This window comes from Bidens hawaiensis, unplaced genomic scaffold, assembly GCF_021521415.1.
Source record: "Bidens hawaiensis isolate Kalapana, Puna unplaced genomic scaffold, B.hawaiensis_p1.1 tig00010796_1, whole genome shotgun sequence".
Classification (NCBI taxonomy): Eukaryota; Viridiplantae; Streptophyta; class Magnoliopsida; order Asterales; family Asteraceae; genus Bidens; species Bidens hawaiensis.
Genome location: NW_027491829.1, coordinates 664537 through 687707, shown reverse-complemented (window position 1 = coordinate 687707; position 23171 = coordinate 664537).

The following is a 23171-nucleotide window of genomic DNA, read 5'->3' as shown; positions in this document are numbered from 1 at the left end:
TGGTGATATATTTTAAAGGAGTGTTTAACACATGAAATGAATCCGAAAGAATCTGATATAAGGGTTATATAATTGTTTGCGTTACATTTAAAATATAGTACAATGTATTATTCGATTCCCATATCATTTTTAAAAAGTACAGCTTTTAGTTCGATTCCGTATTTATGTTTAAAAAAGTTGTGTAGTTGAGAGATAATGGAAATATTTAGCTGTTAAAAAAAAGTTGATTATAATGTGAAAGTTCGTCTATTATTATAAATCTGTTATAATATTAATGTATATAGCAATAAAAATAGCATTGTTGAATATAACATTAAACTATAACTTAATTATAAAACCAAATATTATGTAAGAAATATAAATCTAGTTTAAATTTAAAATCACAAACATTTTATCTTATAAAAAAAAGTTGTTTCATGAATTTATTTTAAATTAATAATATAATCTTAAAAATCAGTATTTAATATATACTGCATCAAAATAACGCAGAAATGCAGACCTAGTTTTATTTAGCAGAGACCTGATATCTCAGATAGCATTAATGGACGACTGTTGCTAATTATCCTGCTTACACATGAGTCATATTTCAGACTCTCTCATATTATTTTATTAATTATTAATATTAAATATTTTAGAAAATAACTGATCAATGATAAATGCAATCTTAAATTTTTTGTAAAAGAATAAAAGATAAAAACATGTTTGGTTACTCATTCTGTTCTGCAAATTTTATATTTATTTATTATTTTTTTTAAATTGAAATGTAATTCCGTATTATCATTAAGCAATGAAGTGGTTACATCGAAACAGAAGGCAAACTGGCAACAAGTTGCGTCGCTCTCCTTTTTGAATTGCAAAACCCAATCTTTTAAAAACCACATTCATGTTTGATATAAACAAATATTAAAAATATTAAGAAATGCTTAAAATTTTTTAGAAAGTCTAAATTTTCATGCTTTTGGTCATGTTTGATATAAAGAAAACAAAATATGTGTTTGGATAACATATAAAATACTAAATAGTTTAACAAATTAGACGATCTTAATTATTTTTAATGAAATTTCAATTTTTTATTGTTTTTATTTGAAAAAACTAGCATGTGTGAATGCACTTGTTAGTTGTGCGTATATCCATATATGTATATGTATGCATGTATGTATTTGTGTATATATGTGTTATACATGTGTGTGAATTGTGATGGGTGGGTGGGTGATGAGGAAGAACAAAGAGGGAAAAAGAAATCATACCATCAAGATCTTGAAGACATGTGTGTTTTGTAAGTTATTGTGAATGTAGCAAGAAGAAGCGGTGAGGCTCAGGATAGATAGCGCCACATAAACACGATATATATGTATTTTGTACGGCGCTATCCCTCCTGAGCTTTACAGATTCTTTCATACTGGATTGGATTTGTCCTTTTAAAGAGAAAAAAATGCATTGCAAGTCCTCATCATCATCATCATAGCTATCACTATATATTCAGATGTGTAAGTATATGTATGTATAAGTTTAGAGAGTGTTAAGGCATAAAGTGATAGTGGTGTTGTTCATAATGATGGGTGGTGAAATCAAAGAGGCCATGGTCAGTATATATAGTAGGGGCCAGGGGGAGGGGTGATCGAGGTGAGGGTGTGGAAGTTTATTTTACACACATATAAGGTGTCCAGTTGGACAGATTATAAAGTTCAAATAAGATGTATAGCTTACAAAAGATAAGTAATGATTAAATGCTAGTGTTAATATATTTTAACAAGAACATCAAGTTTTATAATGAACTTTTTTTTATCAGTAAAAGGGAAATACACATTTCTATAATTTATTTATAAAATAAAACATAACATAAGACAGATAACCATATATGGTTGGTTACCAATAATACGAGGAGGGTTGTACAAAATAATCTTAACATAAGAATGTAGGGAAGAATATCAATCTATAAAAAATAAAAACATTATAAACAATATCAGCTATAACACCAATCTATATAAGTAATGTTTTATAATAGCAAATGAAAAAAAAAAAAACCTAATAATGACAACAAAATAATAACAGCTGCTTATAACGTCCCATAATAAAAAATCAGCAAATATGAACAATAAACAACAGCAAACACTTATAAAAAACAAACCTAATAATAAAAACAAATTAGTGCTCACTGTTTTCATGTTAAGAAATATTTGAATTTGATCTTGAAACCATATAATATTATGTTAATTGATTAAAAATCTGTTATTCTTTTAGCCATTTAGGTACCTGAAGAAAACTACATGGATGGTTTTTTTTCCGGAAGTCCTCTTAATGATGAAAAGATGCATTCCCCTCATCAGAGTAATGAGGCTTCAGATCCTTAAGTGTGAGATTTAATTGTGAATTGTGATGTTAGTTAAGAGGATCGATAAAAAAAAGATATAGATGGTTCATGTGGTAAAAATAGATTGTTGTTTTGAATATAGATTTTAATAAGTTATGCTTATGTCTATGGGTCACTACACTAGTCTTTTTCTTTCATGAAATAACGTTAGAATTTCTATTGAAAGTTTATTGGTGTTGACTTGCTAAAATACATATTATTTCTTGTATTTCAAGTATTATAATAGTTGTTCTATAAAACAGCATAAATAAAATTAGTCTTTTCATTTTTTTATAGGGTGATAAGGTAGTTGGGGTGAGAAATAGAGGTCAGGGATCGTGGAGCGTAAAAATTTGGTCGTTCAAAAAAAATACAATAACTTTTTCCTTATTTAACACTATCTAAATTCTAAATATTAAATATACGAGGCCCAAACATTATAGGGTATATTCTTTGTATTTTTTGAAGTAAACCCCAAAAATCTACTCAAATATCAACTACATGTCTCCACATAAAATTAAATATAAACAAAAAATACAAAATAATGATTTTGTGAATACAAAAAAGGACATCAAACTATGAAATCATTCGACCAAAAGACAAAAGAGACCTTAAATTCATGACTTCGTCTTCGAATAATTACAAAGAAAAGTAGCTACTTTTAGAGGATTTTTCGTCCTAAAATTACAAAATATTCTTAAAATTGGAATTCAATATATTCCAAAAATTATTATTTTCTATTTGGGAATTCGGATATGTGATATTTTCTATGCCTTTTATTTTCTTATTCTTTGTACACAGATGTGCTTGCATACAAAACCGAGTTTAATCATGACCTGACCAGCTTAGTATAATTTATTTATGTTACTTGTATTGTTTATTTTTATTATTAATAGTGTCATGTATTATAATTATTTTATCTACTTATCATTTTTTTTTCTTTTTCTTTTTTCCGTTTGTAACCAATAGTCTATTTTATACTTTATTTACTATTTTACTATTATGTTGCAAGTCTTTGCAGCCAGGGGTCCCTTGGAAGCAGCCTCTCTATTCTTTAAGGATAGAGGTAAGGCTTGCTTACATCCCATCCCCCAGACCCTACTAATAGTTTTACTATGTGTGGGATTTACTGGGTATGATTGTTGTTGTTGTTTTGTTTTTCATATAAACTTTTTGTTACTTTCTTATTTTTACATTCTAAATTTGGTTTGTTGAATATAAATATAATAATTCGTGTGATTAAGTTTAATTTTATCTGATTATCTTAACTATATCTAATCTTGCCAACATATTCCACCCTATATTCTCCTATAATTGTGATTTAAGGCTTATACAATGCTAAAAAGCTAGACTTTAATCGAAAGACTATTTTGCCTAAATTCCATCGGTGAAAATCAACATGGACGGAAATCCATCAGTGAATAGTGGCGAAGCTTGGACGAAAGCGCCGAGGGGGCGAATGAAAAATACGTATGAAAGTATTCTTAAACAGAGGGGGCAAGCTCAAATTTTCAGACGTAAACAGGTAACTTTAAACTACATATAAAAATTTTTGGACGAAAACAGATATATTTACACTATTGAGCAAAAACAAAGGATGCTGGGGGCACCCTTGCCCTTAAGAAGCTTCGACCATTTCGGTGAATAGTCGTTGGTATAATGCTTGTGAGTAATACTTTCTTCCTATGCGTTGCCAACCGGTTTTCAAATGGATCAACGACGAACTTTTCTCCGGCCTCCAACTAATTACAGGCGGACTGGCTATCGTAATTTGTCTTTAACTTTAAAAATTAAAAATAATATAAATTTGAGCTCTCATATTATCTTCCTCATCCTTTCCTCATTCTCTAGCACGATAATCTAATCCTACTTCAAAGACACCATACTGTCCTTTGTCTTCTCTTTCATTTTATTATGCTCTTCATCATGTCTATTTAACACTTTTTCGATCTCCATTTTTTTCTTGTTGCGTAACAAATTAATGTGTTTACAAAAAAATGGACTAAACGAGTGAAGCTTCACATTAACAAGCAACACAAATGGTGTGAAGAATCATGGATGCCCTTTAACCATCACCGAAACATGCTTTTCCCTCACCTCTGAACCGGTGGAAATTCTTCGTAGGTTTAAGCGTTTCCTTATACCTATCAGCTTCATATTATAAAGCTACTTACAAAATAAGTAGACAACTTGAAAATTATGTTAGAATTTTGACAATGGGCTAGTGGGATGTCTACTTCAAAATATAGTGTTTGATTTGGTTTATCTTTAGTTATATTGTAGCTTTTCACGAAAATACTAAATATATATTTTACTCAAATGAAAAAAATAACAAGACTTTTGGAGGAGTCAAAGGTCAAAATCGGTAATCACAAAAATTCAAATCCTTGCTTCGTGGCTTTGTCCTTCAACACCCGAACATTACATTTGTGCACGTACTTTGAAAGCTCGCCTTTTCATTTAAGCAATGATAACTGCGCTGAATTCCATTAAAGTCACCAATTTGTATTTTTATATTATTGTTTAGGAATTAGGAATGTAAGGCTATTCATTATAGAGGGGCTTTAAAGCCTCTCCACATTATCGTCACGTAGAAAGCACGTCTTCGAAGCTCTTCTTCATAGCGTCTCGTTGTGGTTTAAAGCCCATTTACCGTCCCATTATATATGTATGTGTGTGTGAGAAAATGAGGTCGCCCATAGAACGCCCCCCGGCGGTGTTCAAGCCTAAAGGCGCCCCAGCCAAGCCCCCTTTACCGCCCCATAGCGACCCATCTAACCAAATCTAACTATACTAATAAAGGTAATAATAAGGGTGATATGTTAATCTCACATTTATTCTTGGACAATATGTTTTTAATCTCTCTTTCTTATTTATCATAGCTATTCATGAGTCAAAATCGTTTTGGTAAATGAATTATAATTTTCCTTCAGTTCTCTAATCTCTCATCTTATTCATCCTAACTATTCGTGGGTCATGTGTCAAAACTATTTTACCAAATGAGTTATAATTTCACTTTTAATTTTCTAATCTTTCATCTCATTCATTATAACTATTTATCGGTCATTGGTCAAAACAATTTTCTCAAATTTGTAAATTTAATATTCTGGACTACTTATTGTTTGTATCATAATTTGGTTCATTTCTTTTAAAAACGGACTTTATTTATTTTTATCATTTTCAAATCGCGTGTGATGCACGTGTTCAAAAGCTAGCTAGTAACCCCGCATCTCGTGCTATGAAGAGCGCGATAAAATTTGAAAAAACTTGATGTCGAGTATGCGTATAATATTCCTCTTCTTAAGTCTAACCCTCAACCTACAAACACTCCAACCCGTTTAATAATCGCGTTTAACATGACTATGGTAAACTGGTAAGGGTTTCATAAACTATGTGAATGTGCTAAGAGACACGAGTTTTGAAAATTTTATATATCATAAGTTTATATTCATTTATAATTTTACTAGATTTTAGCCCCCGTATTACGGGGGTTATTTTACATTATTCGTTTTTAATACACACACACACTTGGATTCTAATTTTATTTATTGTAAGAAAGTTAATAATTAATATACTTGATGTTTGATGATAAAATGGTTTCACAAATAAATGATATGTTATAATTATTTAAAAGTCATCTGGGTTTGGTGATACCATTACCCGTTTATTTTCTTTATTATAAAATTGTTTCTTAATTATAAATAATATCTTTTTTTAAATAAAATAGGATATTAATTTTTAGTATATCCCTATTTTATAGGATTTTCATATCAAATATTTGATGAGATTAATTTTTAATATAATGAGATGTTATAACCCGTTTAAGAGCTATCTGAGTTTGGTGAGACCTTTACCAGTGAATTCGGGTCAAATGCGTGAGAAACATTCATTTACAAATAAAGCAATCTGATGGCTTGAGAGAATGGTTGTTTTACATTTTTTGTTTTTTAATATTTATTTTTTGGATTTTAGTTTCTTTATTGTAAGAAGGTTAATAATATACTTAGGGTTTGATGATGAAATGGTTTCATAAATAAATAGAGTAAAGTGCCAATATCGTCCGTGAGGTTCGGTCAAATATGCGATTTTCGTCCAAATAATTTATTTTTTGCAATAGAACCATTGAGGTTTCCATAATACTGCCAATATCGTCCCTTTTGCTAACTTCATTAGTTTTTTCAAGTTAAGTCAAGGTAGATCCGTTTTTCTGTTTCTTTATTATTTTAATAAATTTTAACCAATTTCCCAAACCCTTAAAAGCCTAATTCATCTGCAAGAACCACAACCACCAAAACATACAGTCATCCATGTTCTTTCGAAACAAGACTGAGGTGGATCTAGAGCTTGTAATTATTACAAATAATTTAAGTTTCACAAATAATTCATCTACCCTTGACTTAACTTGAAAAAACTAACGAAGTTAGCAAAATGGACGATATTGGCAATATTTTGGAAACCTCAATGGTTCTATTGCAAAAAATAAACTAGTTGGACGAAAATCGCATATTTGACCAAACCCCAAAGATGATATTGGCACTTTACTCTAAATGATATGTTATAACCCATTTAAAAGTTGTCTGGATTTGGTGACCCACGAGCCGCTTATGTTTTTTACTATAAAATTGCTTATTAATTATAAATAATATCTTTTTCTTTTTCAATTGGATATTAAATTTTAGTATATCTCTATTTTATAAGATTTTCATATCAAATAATTGGTAAGATTAATTTTTAATTTAATGAGATGTTACAACCCGTTTAAGAGCCATCTAGTTTTTGTAAAACCCATACCCATGAATTTGGGTTAAATCAATGAGAGGCCTCTATTTAAAATCAAGCAATATGGTGGCTTCCATAAAAGGAGGGAGTGACCACATCATGACACATAGGATTTTAAGGTCTTCATTTATATATATTATAGATACAAATCTGAGTGAGGTGAAAAAGGTAATATTCTATTAGCATATATTATATTAAACTTTTAATTACCTGTTGAAAAATATATATTATTTTATATTTTAGTTTTACTTTGTTTTATATGAATAAATAATTAGTTTCTAATAGCAAAACGCCAAAACTCTTGTATTTCAGAATTTAAAGTGATGGATCTAAGTAGTGCAAGTGTGCAACTATTAAGGATGATGAAAAGGTCTACCATTTGAGATGTGTGAAGACATAATACATTAATACATATAAAATAGTTTCACAAAAAAGAAAAAAAAGACGAAATATTTAATGATTTAAAAACTATATAATTAAGTTACTAAACATGTATCCGAACAGTTTAAGGGATTGTTCATGTCTTAAAGATCGGTTGATCAACAAAGGAGGAGATAATCATCGTTGGGTTTAAGCATTTTTACGTTCATTTTGTATGGTTCGCTAAAAGCGGGTTGATTAATTTGTACTAGTTGCATTAGGCCTTAACGAATGGGTGGGGGGGGGTCCTGATGATTCGCAATGACCCATTTTCGATAATTGAAAACATCTGTTGTGTTAAGGTGTTCATTATCTTTTTTTTTTAAGCCAACTATATTAAAAAAAAAAGTGTAATCACTTACAAGAGGCAAGTAGCTCGAAAAATGAAAAAACGAAAAAGCTAAACAACAAAGATTATAACAGGAAATTAACGAAATTAAAATGACATCACTTCTCCCAGTCAAGACTAATCATTTTGCTCCTTTGTTTGACCCATAAGAAAAAAGCCGATTTGATTTCAAACACCATCTTGGACATTGACAAGGGTGTGTTATGGAAGACTACATCATTACTCGCCAACCAAATCATAGAATATTTGTATTCTTTTCTACACAAAATGCATATATATTTTTATTTTAGTTTGCAGATTTCTCCCAATAAATATTTTCCCTACAATATAAACTTTCATGTTTACCATTCATTAAACCGCTCAAACTTACAAAAACCGCTCGACTTTAAAATATAAAAGCAAAATAAAATATCAAAATTACATAATATTTTAAAAACTTTTGACATATAGAAAACCTTTTTTTAAACTATGGAAATATCATATATATAGCCGTTATGATATATTTTTTTCTTGAAGCGGCAAATTTACTAAAACAAACTAGCAATGCGTCAAAAGCCAAATAAGAAAAAAAACAAAACAAAATTTAAAAACATATACAATTATACAAAATTTTCCATACACGGTTTTTGAAAGTCAAAACGGGTTTTTTATCCATAGGAAAGCTAATGATTTGATGCCCTATCATTTTTAAAACACAACCCGAATTGTTTGGGAAGATGATCATGACTTCACTTCTTGTATTTCAAAATAAGCAAATCACAAACCACAAACCAATCTGATTTAAAACCAATTACTAACGTAATTCCATGATATTTAACGATATCACATTTATCATAAAGTTTTAAAACTGAATATAATATGATTATTTTTCACAAAAAGTAAAAAAGGTAAAGTGAGAATTGCAGTGCTACTAAATGCCTTCATATTGACAGTCGGTATATTTAAAACAAAGCCTGAAAAGGAATTCATTGACCATGATGTCAAATTCATCAATGCTTACCAACCTATGCTCCATTTTATTAAAATCATTTCAATTATAATTTAATATTCTTCGACTCACTTATTGTTCGTATCGTATGTTATGGTCATTAACACGAATTTATTGATTGGTTGCAGGGCATCTTTTACTTTTAAGGGCACAAATGTAATCTCTATTCCATTGTTGTAAACTTGTCAAGTAAATATTCACAAGAGTCCTTGTAAGATAATAAGATCTTATCAGGCTCCTCATACTAGAGGCGGCAAATAAGCCGGTTAACCGAACCGATCTGAAAACTGAACAAAAAATGAACCGGTTTGAAACCGATTATATAGAAACCGGTTTGGAATCAATTGAAACCATAGGTTTGGAACCGGTTTGTAATTTTCTCCATCAAAACCGGTTCCAAACCGGTTAACCGACGGCCAAAACCGGTCAAAACCCAAACCGAAACCGATCGTAACATTGTAAGAAACCGATTTCAACCCGAATCGAAACCAATCATAAACCGGTTTTTACTTTTGTTGACCAAACCGAACCCGGTTTAACCCAAACTGGTTTGAGTTTTAAACCGGTTTGTACACCTCTACCTCAAACTGGTCATTATGGAGGGGGCTTTAACGCCTTTCCACATCATCATCACGTAGGAAGCATGGCTTTAAAACCTCTCTCCATAACGCACCGCTTTAATTTAGTGCCTCTTTACCATGTTGAATGTATGTATGAGAGAGTGAGAGAGATGGCCCCACCACTTTCCCCCTTCACCGCCCGTCTTCACCACACTCCCCCCCCCCCCCCCCCCCCCCCGCTCTTTAACACCCCTCGACGATGTTCCCTCCTACACCGCCCATAGCGAATGGTCTTATAGCGGTTGCAATGGGGGCGTCAAAGGTGTCCATGTCATCAACTTTGGGTGCTAAAACGGAAATGCAGGCGCCATTGAGGGGCGCCACCCCACTACACCAAGGGTTTAACGGGAAAGTAGGGCGTGAGAGGTGGGGTCATCCCCAATAACTAATCACACTTTTTTATTTCTTAGTGTTTTTTCTTTAATTTAATTGTTTGTCAAAACTGCTGCACCAAAGTTAGTGGTTGGTAGTTAAAGGCCTCATTGCTTACATGACGACATGGCACATGGGCATGCTCTTTAACATGAAACCGCAACACATAGTATTAGTTCACCTCAATGCAAGATTTAAACATCAATATTGTCGCGAGTTCTATAGAACGTCAATCGTTTGGTTTATCTTTCTAAAACATTTTTTTTTAAATAATGTAATTTTCTTTTATTAAAGGAAAATTGGAGATGAATAATCCCACCTTTTGTGTATTGGCTAATAATAATCCCACTTTTAAAAATCACTAGCAACGGTCCCACCTTTCAACTATTTTTATCTCAATGGTCCTCCGTTAAAAAATATTTAACCTCGTTATGTTTTTTCCCTAGTTTCAAACCGATGTTTTAGGGCTTTTGATCGGAAGAACGATATGATTCGACTGATGTAAAACTTATCTCGAAACGGTGATTCAAATGACTCGATTTTTGTTATTTGGAAATTCAAGCACCCGAATAGAAACATTGTTTCGTCGTTTAGATCACCATTTTGAGATAAGTTTTACATCTTTCGACTCATATCCTTCTTCCGATCAAAAGCCCTAAAACATTGATTTGAAACCAGGAAAAAACTTAACGACGTTAAGTATTTTTTAACGAATGACCATTGTGAGAAAAATAGTTCAAAGGTGGGACCATTGGCAGTGATTTTTAAAGATGGGATTATTATTGGCCAATACACAAAAGGTGAGATTATTTATTTTCAATTTGCCATTATTAAAAATAGACCCTTATGGATTAGTTGGAATGGTGGTCTACTGTTGGAAGTAATTTCGATCTAGGACTTGATCTACAATAGTGTGAGGAGGCTGTCAGATTACGAGTATCTAACCCATAAGCAAAAAAGGAGGCAGCTTGGACCATTAGGCTGCGTGTTATGGTGGGGGGCTTCGAAGCCCCTCCACAGTACCACGTCAGTGCCACGTAGACACTGGGGGCATCGAAGCCCCAGGGCATAATGCCTCTCTATGGTGAGGGGGCTTCGAAGCCCAACCTTTTTTATTTTATTTTTTTTATAAAACAAAAAAACCAATACAAATAAAATAAAAAACATATAAATAAAAAAACCAATACAAATAAAAATAAAAACCCTATAAATAAAAATAAAAATCCTACAAATAAAAATATAACCAATGCTCGTCGTCGTCATCCTCGTCCTCATTTGCATATTTGGCCAATATCTTTGCTCTTCTTTTTTCCATCACCGCCCGCGACATAGGATCTAGATGTGATAGATCTTTTATGATGAGCTCGAGTTCCTTTTGTTTCGTTCGCTCCTTGTGGATCGCTTTGTATTCCGCAAGCATCGTCTTTCTTTATTCGTGCACCTTCATGAGGCCCTCCTGTCTTTGTTTTTTAATGTTGGTAATCTCGGCTAGCCTCCGCTCCAAGTTTTCAAGATGCGAGCTCATGTCGGAACTCTTAGAGGATGTGGTTCTGGACGATGATCCTCCACCTCTAGCCGCCGCCTTGGCTTTATCTCTTTCTAACGGCCGTGGCAACTCATCCGGTTCGTCAAAAATTAATTCCGGATCCAACTCGTTTAGATTAATTTGACAACGACCATCGGACATGGGCTGCGACGGCGATTGATCGGCCGAAGTAAACGTTGTCTTTGACCGTTTGGACGGTCGCAGTGGTGATGATGTCGGGACCGTATGCCACTTTGGCGAGCTTATGCATTGTCTCCAAACATCCAACATGCTAAAATCTTTATTATAAAGGGCTTTTTATTGTTTTAAGCATGCCTCCAACACATCGGCATCGCCCATACCGCTTTTCTGTTGTTTTGTACGCGGGTGTGAACAGCTGTGAATTCGGTTCGGTTATCTGTGTGCGTAATGACTTCCATTTGTTGTAGTCGGAGTCATTCCCGCGATACTCTCCTCGACCCATTAAAGCAAAGAACTTGGTGCGTATTTGTATCCAAAACTCCGGCGAATGTTTGCCGTCACCTTCGATACATATAAAAGCTTAATATTAGTAAACAAAAAAATATAACATGGTAAACATATAAATATTTTTATAATATACCTTGAATCGAGTCTTCAGAAGAGTCGATCCACGCTAAGGCTAACGTCATTACCTCGTCCGCTTCCCACATTTGTCGTTCGCCCTTTTCGGTTGTTTGAACGTCACCGGGGTTCTTTTTTTTATGACTTCTTTTTGGACGCGGGACTTGCGTTCCGAGTATTTGGGTTTGTGGTACTTGCGAAAACGTATACGGCGTTGGCGCTCGAAAGAACATATCGAGGGTAAACGGTGGCATGGATGGAGGAATCGTCGGTCGTTGTTGATTTGCATAGAACGGGTTGCTAAGGTCAACATTATTTGCGAGCAAACTAGCCCACCACATACAACTCGGATCCCATGGGTTTTGATTCGGGTTCAAGTTTGGGTTCGGTGTTGAGCTTGAGCCTGTGTTCGGGTTCGGATTCGGGTTCGAGTTAGGGTTCATGATTTGGTGTGAAGATGAATGTTGTGAAGATGATTAAATTTGGTGTGAAGATGAATGTTGTGAAGATGGTTAAATTTGGTGTGAATATGAAAGTTGTTTGAGTAAAATTGAGAAAAATGTTTGAATTTATATAGAAATGTTAATTAAAATTTTTTTTTAAACGGCTATATTACCGTTGGTGGTGGGCCCCCCACCTCACCCCCCTTCCGCGCCCATCTTTCCCTCCACCTTTCCCCCCTCCGCGCCCCACCTATCGGCGCCCCTCGACGGTGTTTGGAGCCCACCGCGCCCGTCTCCCCCTCCCTTCCACGCCCATAACGCATAGTCTTATAGTGTCATTGTACGGGTGCTTTGACATCATTAAACTTGGAATATCTAAATGATATGCATGCTTTATTTCAAACAATAATCATACTTAAAAGTTGGAAAAATACTTATATTTATCATAAACTATATATCTAAGAAACTAAGAACATGATCGTGTTTTTGCCTACTTTGTTTAGTCAACGTACACTATAACTACCATGATGTTGATGTTTGATATGACAGTTGTAGGTCATAACTATTAACTAATCCATCAATATTATACATGGTTAGACAATGACATATTTTCCAATTGGTTAATTTAGGATGTTTAGTTTGTTTAATGCACTCAAATTGTACGATGGGTGCAAATGTTGTTTTTAATTTTTTTAACACGACCTTGCCTAAATGAATTTGAACATATTATTCTCTCGTGGCTCAATTGGGAAAGCATTTTAAATTTAGAGCGAGTCTAAATGAACCAACCCTAGCGCCTCACACGCCATACTCTCTGTTGCCACATCCATCATCATTGACGTCACTATAATTAATACCCTACTTTCAAGGTCAAAAATTTCTTTTAAATACTCTCTCTCTCTCTCTATATATATATATATAAAGAGAGAGAGAGACGCACACACATAAACATTAATATATGTGTGCATAAATTAAATTAGAAAATACAAATTCACCAAGGTGTCAAGTGTTAGTTCGGCCCAATAAACAATGGGCCCAACTCAAACCCGCACATGATTAACATAATCGTATTCACTATTCAATATAGATTTGGCATCACAACTAAAGCCCAATCATAATCAATACACTTCGGCCCAAACACATCCAATGTGAATTCGGTCTAATCATACCCGATATCAACCCCCTCCCCCCCCCCCCCAAAAAAAAACACACACACACACAAACACTTGAAACGATAATGACCAAGATCAAAGTAGAATACGTCAAAACTTCTTTAAAAAATACAAAATCAAAAGTTACCATTTTTCTGAAAACTCACACGCTTTTGGTTAAAGGTCAAAGACACTTTTAAATGTCTTTAAATATGGATTAAATATAAATAACTAGAAATGAGATTGAAAGGGTGAAATTGACGATTTAGAACGTCTACAACCCAAAAGTCGAGAACAAACATGAATTTGACGTCCATTATCGATTTTGATGACACTTTTTGTTTATCAAATTATATAACTCGTATACACGCTTGTGTAGATCTCACAGGAGTCTCCCCCCTTGTTGGGCTAAGGGACAATGGGTTTGTTGCCTGTCAGGCAGCATTGAAGGCGGCCTCGGTTAAGGTTGTTAAACATGAGAAAGCTTGTTTGGAGAATCAACACGTGTTTATCCCCTTTGCCTTTGACACTTTTTGTTACTTAGCTCCAGATGCCGTGGACCTTTTAAACAGAGTTCAAAAAGTCATGCATAGCAATTTATCGGCTCATAAGGATCAAAACTTTGTTTTTAGTAGGATTGGGTTTGCTATCCAAAAGGGTGTTGCGGCGCAGATTGTTGCCCGCTTACCTGCCACTTCATTGTAAATCGTTTGTGTAACGTCCGTAAATTTTCGATAAAAAGGTTTTACCTTGTAGTGTTGTGTTCACCTTCCGGGCTTGGCCCGACATCCTTCCGAGGGCTCCTTGACCACCCTCGAAAACGTTTCTCACTTAAATTTCCACCCAAGTTGCTACACACTTCATACTGGAGGGACTAGAGTGTAAATTATTATTTTATATCATAAAACAAACAATCCTAACCCTAGCCCCCCCCCCCCCACCTGCGATCGGCAGTAAGCAAGAGCCAAGCACCCCCCATTTTTCTTTTTTGCAGCTGTGATTAGACCATAAAACTCCAATTCCAGGTCGGTTCTATGATTCACCAAGTCTTTTACACGTTAATTGATCCTTATATTGCACGTATTGATCGACAAACGTCTTGTTGTAGGCTAACTGGGTGGCTGTCCAATTAAGCTTTTCCGGGGCTGTTTTGAGTGAGGTTTTCGCGTCAAAATCCCACTAGGTATGGCATGTACATCATATTATATTTTCATGGCCAATGGAGGTGTTTAGGTCGGTCAATCGATTTTAGTTCGAAAACTAGGGTTTATCGGGTGTAGGATTGGCAATTGTTGAGTTTGATGCGGTAATCGATCGGATGACCGACCGAATCAGTTTGTACAGCCCTAGGGGGGTTTAAGGGTTGTGGGAAAATTAAAATTTTGATACTCGGGGCTGTTTTGGTTGGTGATTGGTCAATCGAGTCGGCGGTGCATGAATTTTCGTTTAAATGTTAAATTGAAGTTTGTAAAAAGGAACCGTCAACCCTATCAACTCGGGTGACATAATTATGATGTAAGAAAAGGTTAAGATGGGAATTTGGTCCATTTGGGGCTGATTCGTTTGACAAATTGTTTTAAGATTTATTACGCGCGTATTCGACTCGATTTAATTACCGGCGGGTGAGTTGTGCATCATGGTTAGCCCCGGCCATAATCGTAGGGTGGATTTGGTTAGTTGAAAGGTTTTAAGGGCTGAGGTAAAGTAATTGGGTTTGGGTTGGGCATCGGCCCAAGTGGTTGGGTCTTGGGCCAAGTTGTTGGGCCTTGGGCCAAAGTGTTGGGCCTTGGGCCAAGTTGTTAAGCCTTGGGCCAAAGTGTTTGGCTTGAACGGCCCATTAGGAAAGAGTGTTCTTACGGTCCAGCTTAGTGACGCGTTGCGTGCAATTTACAGGCCCTTGCTTGGAGTGAGTACTTAGGGAGTCCTTAGCTCGTTGCTGGTGTTTGGTTGACCTCAGGTTAGTTCATGATGCCCTTTTTACTCTTTTTACGTTTTGGGCTAGCATATACACCGAAATCCAATTTTATACGATTTTACCTGTTACAACTATTTGAATGGTACTACATGGTCTCACTCGTGATCGTGCGTTTTGAAATTTATATTTGAATTATTTTATATGCTTTAGGATATTTTAGACTCGTTTATGGTCTTGTATCCTTTAAGGTTACATACATTATTAATGGTCTAGACTCGAGGATGTTAATAGACTTGGTAGTAATTGAATATGAGTAAACCTATTTACTTAGTTCCCGTAAGGGATGATATATATATAGATATATATATGTATGTATGTATGTATGTATGTATGAAGGTATGTATGTATGTATGGGTATGTGTTACCTTATAGCCTAAGTTTGTGTGATGATATTTAGTTCCTCGTGACTAAGAATGATATGAGTAGGCTTATTGATGTGTGTGTGCATTGTGATTCACGGCCGGGTCAAATATATTACTCGGGTTGTATCCGTGGTGGAGAGGGCCGTGTGACATGATCATCATTTTGGCGGGTCAAATATATTACTCGGGTTTTAAAATCCCGTGGTGGAGAGGCCCGTTGAATGTTGAGCCGCGATCGGGTCAAATATATTACTCGGGTTGTACCCGTGGTGGAGAGGCCCATATCACGTGCTTGGATGTGTGAGCCAAGATCGGGTCAAATATATTACTCGGGTTGTACCCGTGGTGGAGAGGCCCGTATCACGTGCTTGGATGTGTAAGCTGGGACCGAGTCAAATATATTACTCGGGTTTGACCCGTGGTGGAGAGGCTCGTGTCACATGCTTAGGTCTTACCGCGTCCGGGTCAAATATATTACTCGAGTCTTGACTCTTGGTGGAGAGGTCCGTGTACGTGTGTTCGACGATGAATGTATTACTTGGTGAATTATATTATTTATTTTATTTTTATCCTCTCTATTGTTTATAACTATAACTTTGAAATAAAGTATGAATTATTGTTTATGAAAACTTGAACTCACTCAGCTCAAGCTGACTTTGTGTGTATGTTAGATTGACTTTCTGGTTAAGAAGTGGATGCTATCATGCTACTGCTTAGACGTGCGGGATGCTACTCGGGAGGTTGAAGGCATTTCTGGTCGAGGAATTCAAATAAAACAAATATTTTATTTACATTTGATTTTGGACATCTGTACCCGTGTTTGGGACTTTTAATACTTAAACTTTTTCCGCTGTTATTCACTCTGAACTGGTTTTAAATACAAAGAATTGTTTGGTTTTAAATTTTTGTGAAATTGTGGATGTGATTACCAACTGTAGAATTCCCGGGATCCGGGATCTTACAGTTTGATGTGTAATGAAACTTATCTTTCTAAAAAAAAACTCGTATACACAAACTACTCTAATCAAACAATGAAAATACCTATCCGTTCATCATAGGCGAATCATATATTAGATATTTTGTGTTCAAATCAACTTTCCTCTTCGTTTATCAACTTTTATTGCTTACGTAGTTAGGTTACTCAAACCGTAACCCGTGTACATCCATCCATAAACAGTTAAACACTCAAATCATATGTGGTACGAATATTATTGTAAAGAAAATGTTGTGATCCGTACTTGACCCCCCAAGTGAGCCGGCGTAATACTCGGAAACATAGTACAATGTACTCAGAGGCAATTGTGTGCCCACACACTCTCTTATCGTATCCCCTGATTCATTATTATGACCATACATGGGATATCATTAAAAGGACATTAATACCCTTCACATGCCTACTCACCTATGACTATTGACCACCCTTTGACCACTCACTCAAATGGAAAGGACATAAATACCCTCAACATGCCTATCTGAAACCTAGAGCAGTAGGGTGGTAGGTAGGCCTATGCCTATTATCTAATCATAAAACTGTGATTCGACTCACCAAGTTTCTACACCATCGGGAAAGCACATATATGTACTTGTTTTTTTTAACATTCACACCTTTGAGTTTAACAATTTAGCATTTATAAACCCCTAAGGCCAAACATAGTGGACGCTATACTCACCCAAAAAACCCCTGTGACCGTCTCTGGAAATATAAAAAAAACTCGGGGCTCGGGACAAGAAAAACAAAAGGCCTTAAAATGCAAAGTAAATAACTTTTATATATTTTAGACAAATGATGATGATGATGATGATGATGATGATGATAATAATAATAATAATAAACGAAATTTTTTTAGTAAAATGATCTAACTAAAATACTTAAATGAATCCAATGCTCCTCAAGCATTTTTAAATGATCCATGATCTCTAAAACATTGTTCTAAATATTAATAATCGTTAATCTGTTAAGCTTTTCTTGAAACATTGTTGATCGTCTGCTACCCAAAAACATACGTGTCTTCACATTTTTCTCTATTTGCGCTTAAATCTTCTTCTATTTTTCTATTTCTACATTTTTGACTAACGGAAAATGTTAGCTTTAGGGGGATAATATATGAGATAAAAAAAATTAAATTAAAAAGTCTAATGAACTGATCAATGCTATACTAATTAATAAAATTAATTAATCAATATGAAATACATATACCTAAAAACTCTAAAACATTACAATAAAAACACATGGGCCCTGGGGGGGGGGGCACGTTTGATTGAACTAGCCGGTTATTATTATTTATTACTGTTATTTATAATTGTAAAATGATGTGAGTGATGGGCATGGTCCAAAAAACACGCATATATATAAAAGTTTTTAAAAACCTATGAGCTCTTAAGGGGAGTGGGCCTGGGGCCTGAGCCCTCCGTGCCCTACCCTTGGCCAGGCCTGCTCATAGTGCTCGAGCACAGCGCTTCTGGGCGCTTTGGGCTAGTTTTGGGTTGGGAACGTTTTCTACAAATCGCCTCCTCCATTATTCATCTAACCAATCAAGTTTTTTTCCTTTAACTCTAACCAATCATTTCTTTTATTTTTATTAAAATACAAAAAAAAAACATTAATTGGGTAATGGTTGAAGGGGCTCCATCCACAATCCACCACACCCTTTTGTTGTAAAAAACTCATATGATAACGTAGCGTCACATGATGTAAAACTTCCCTATATGAGCTTTATCCACTACACATTATCTAAATATGTTTAGAACGTTACATTATCTAACAGTTCAATGATCATCGGCAAGACTGCCACCTTGAACTATTGTCCACCGTTTGCATTTTAATCAACAAGTTTGATTTGAGAACTCAAATGTGAATGCTTGATATTTGGCATCTATATTTATCATTTGGGTGTGTAATAGAGCCAAGTTTGATTGATCTAATCGCTATTCGTTTTTATTTGGGCTTGGTTTCATTATAATACATTTTGTTTTCTTTCGGGTTTCTAGTTTCTTGCTTGATTTTCCTAGTCAAATTGTCATCTTAAAAAAATGTATTTATTTGTTGGTGCTTAAATGCCTTATGTTCTGTTAATTCTAGCCCATTGAATTAATTTATTTTAATGTTCTATCCTTGTCACACATTTTTTTTTCTGTTGGGCCCTACGTTTTAGTTGATGTATCATTTTGTAACAAACTTAAAATGAAAACAAAATTATATACATGGAATATAATTTGTTTTACAGTTCATAAATGATTGATATTAAATCAGTTTTTCATAAGTGGTAAATGTTGTTTAGTCATATATACATGCCAAGTATTTATGTAAAATAAAAGTAGTTCAGTTTAATTAACTTATGTAACAGCATAAAAAAAAACTAAACTAAGTTAAAGCAATTAGCATATGTTATTCATTTTGTGCTTTGACTTAGAGAAAAAAGGATAGTGTAAGTATTGTGTAAAAAGATTTATTTTAAAGAATTATAAATAGTTATAATGTGAAGCTTTGTGTTTTATTTTGAACAACAAATTTATTTCCATCTAAATTCACCAAACCTTGCATTCGCAAGGATCTGAACCCACCACTTTCATTTTGTAAGTGTGGACATCATACCACTAGACCATTAGGTCATGGGTATGAAGCTTTCTGTTGAACTGCGTTTGAAAAAGAAAATCTACTATTCACTGATATATTCTCCAGTTAAGCAATAGCACGAAAAAACAAACTTAAGATTATGTAACCAAGATCTTCATTAGATTATATTTTGGCATATGCTTTGTAGTTGAAGAGGTATAACATATATAGTCAAGTGTCATTGTAGACATGTGGATTAAAGCAAGGATAGAAGATATGCAATCTTTGTACAATAATAGCATATAAAAATTGGTTGAAAAATCACGTAAATATTAGGTTAGTGGGATGTAAGTGGTTGTAGATAAGTAAGAAATGTTTTCCATGGTACAAAAGGCAAGGTACAAGGCCATGTTATTGTGTAAGGATCTCACATGGAGGGATGGGATTGATTGCAACAAATTTTATCTCTGTAATGATGAAACATGGTTTAATCAAAGTTGACATTAGTTTAGGAAAAGCATGCTGATATGGAGCTACCTAGCCGAGTTTAATAGGTTATGCACATTAATATTATGACTGATCAATCAATATAGTTTATAAAAAACTTGGTTTTACAATCAAAAAGGGGTTAACGATACAACTTGTTGCCCGTTCGGCTTCTATTTCAATGCAAAAAGATTCTATGTATTTTAATGGATATGGAACTAGAGAGTTATATGTTAAAATTGTTTTATTCTATGGGTAATCAGAAAATTGTTTTATCTTGTGTAATGAATCGTATTGAGTTAATACAGGCCGAATTCCAGTCTTATTGTATAGAGGAACCTGCTAGTTTTTTCTTTTTAAAAACTAGTTGCACTTAATCTCATTTTATAAAATAAATAATAACTCTTTTTTTTTTTCAAATTAACAACATTTAATGATTTAAGTCTTATTTTTATCGGATTTTCTATGGACACCGCCCAATTGCTAAAACACCGGCCTACACGCCGCGTATAGGTTTATACGCGGTATATAGGCCGTTGTTCCTAAAAAATCCAACCAATTTTGTCTTATTATGTTTTTTTTTTATTTTTTTCTTTGTTATTTTGTTATTATTATTATTATCATCATTATATATTAATTAGTTATTTATTTATTATTTAATATCCTTTCGGTGAAAAACAGTTAACACATATATATACCAAAAATCATTGTTAAATATGTACAAATAAAAGAAAATACGACAACTAAAAAATAAAATCTACGTGAAGTCCCCCATATCCATGCCCATGTCATCGTGGCCCACGAGCCCCCCGAACGCGTCGCCAACGTCGGTGTCGTCCTCTCCCGTGCACCTCAGCCCCGAACCGTCCGGGATATCCACGTCGTCGCCCCGTCCGCTTCTCACGCCTGACGTGCTCGCCTCGTGGTCAAAACTGGGGGGCGGTGGCAGTGGGACGGTGTACTGCTATCCAGATAGCTCCGTTACCCGACTGGCAACAAGCTAGTCAATCTGGCGCGAAATCTGGCTCATCCGCCAGTCCGTCTGGCGCGACATCCGCCTCATCTCCAACTCTAGGGCCTCCAACCTAGCATCAGTGGCGGGACCCAGACGCACCGCGCGATATGTGCGTGGAACGTGCTTCATCGGCCCCTTACAACAAAACCACATAAATACGTTTAATACGAAGTCGAATTAAAAGAAACGATAAAACGATAATATATTAAAACGTGCCTGAGATGCGCCCGGATCCTCACGTTCGGCACCACCGTCGTCAGGATCCCCGTCGGCGCCCTCCCCCGCGTCGACAGGCTCATGTACAAGCTCCACCTCCGGTGCCGCGATCGGGGGAGGCTCGACTAAAGGCACCGGGACGTAAGGAGCACGTGCCCCCGCCCCAGCCACCAGTCGGTCCCGCGGGCCGTGGGGCCCGGGGAACGAACGCACAATGTGCATGCCGCTGCAACGCTGGCGGTCCAGCGGGCAGGGAGGGGTCGGAGTGATACGCAGACCGTCCACCAGGTCTCCATGGCCCAGAGATATCACAAGCTGGGTGACGTACCCGCCACCCATCAAGGACCCTCGTCCCTGCCTGAACTGGTAGGCGACAAAATAGTCTGCAAACCCCCTAGCGAGGTTGCAGTGCCTGTGAGTCAGCAGACATCTAAAAAAACAGGTCACGTAGGCTGCAGTGATCTGCGCCCTGATTGCGACTCGCAATGGACATCGCAATCAGCCTGTGAAGGTACATGTGTAATATAAGATAATATAATTTATTAACAATAATATTATATTATATTATTGCAAATTATATTATATTATAATATAATATTATATTATTAATATATATTACGTTATACTAAACAATAGAATACATTTTAAGAACATACCTGTGCAGCGGGTCCCTAATAGACGAGACCTTGGAACTGGTGCCCAAGGTCCTATCCCCGAAGTCGTGATCGCTGATGGCCCGCCACCATACCCGCAGCTCGTCCTCTGGCATCTGGTGGATGCTCTTCGTGTATATCGGGCTGCGTACCTCCTGCGCGGTGTATAAGCCCAGAGCAACCGCGAACTCCTCCATCGAGAGATGGACGTCATGCCCGAACATGCGGAAGTAAACCTCGGACTGTGTCGTATCGGCGCCTGGCACCCTCATCTCAATCTTCGGCGTACCAGGCGCGCGAGGCCTGCAATAATATAATATAATATATTAAAAACATAACAATGTGGAGTAAACTTACGTAACGCGTATTGTGGAGTAAACCTCTAGTGTCAGCTCCCGGTGAGCTGATAGTGGCATACTGAAGCATCGGCTCTAGGGCGTATCCTGTCCAATGTACTCAGCCGCCCGCTGGTGCGCGTCACAGGACTCCAAAAACGACCAGGAAATAATCGTGCTGGGAAACGGGTGAATCTGGGGTAGGCGAATGTATCGTGTGTGGGCATCCGAACCCTCAGCGAACTGCACATGAGGGTAAGTGAGCAACACGTTGTTGCCCTCGGGGGGCCCGCGGCCCCGCGGCCCCCGCCCCTCGCCCTGCCCGAGTTGCTCGAGCTCGTGCTCAATCTCGTCGTCCACAAGCTATAATAATAAAAAATAATAATAATAATTAAAACAATAACAATTACAATAATAACAATAAATAGTAATAATAAATAATAGTAATAATATTTATAATAATATTTACAACAATAATAATAATAATTATAATAATAATAATAATTATTATAATAAAAATATTAATAATAACAATAAATACTAATAATAAATATTATTAATAATATTTATAACAAATAATAATAATTATTATAATAAAAATATTAATAATAATAAATACTAATAATAAATATTGTTAATAATGTTTATAACAAATAATAATAATAATTATAATAAAAATATTAATAATAATAATAAATACTAGTAATAAATATTGATAATAAAATTTATAATAATATTAATAATAATATTAATATTAATAATAATAATAATAATAATAATATTATTATTATTAAAAATAAAAAGAAAACAAAATTATATCAGACGCGACGTATAGAGCTATACGCCGCGTCTGACAGTCCAGGTAAACCGACGGCCTGACTCCGGCGACAGTTTTATCCATCCAAACAACATAATCAACATCATCACATCATCAACAACACATATTAATGATCATGTTAACCTAATCATCATCACT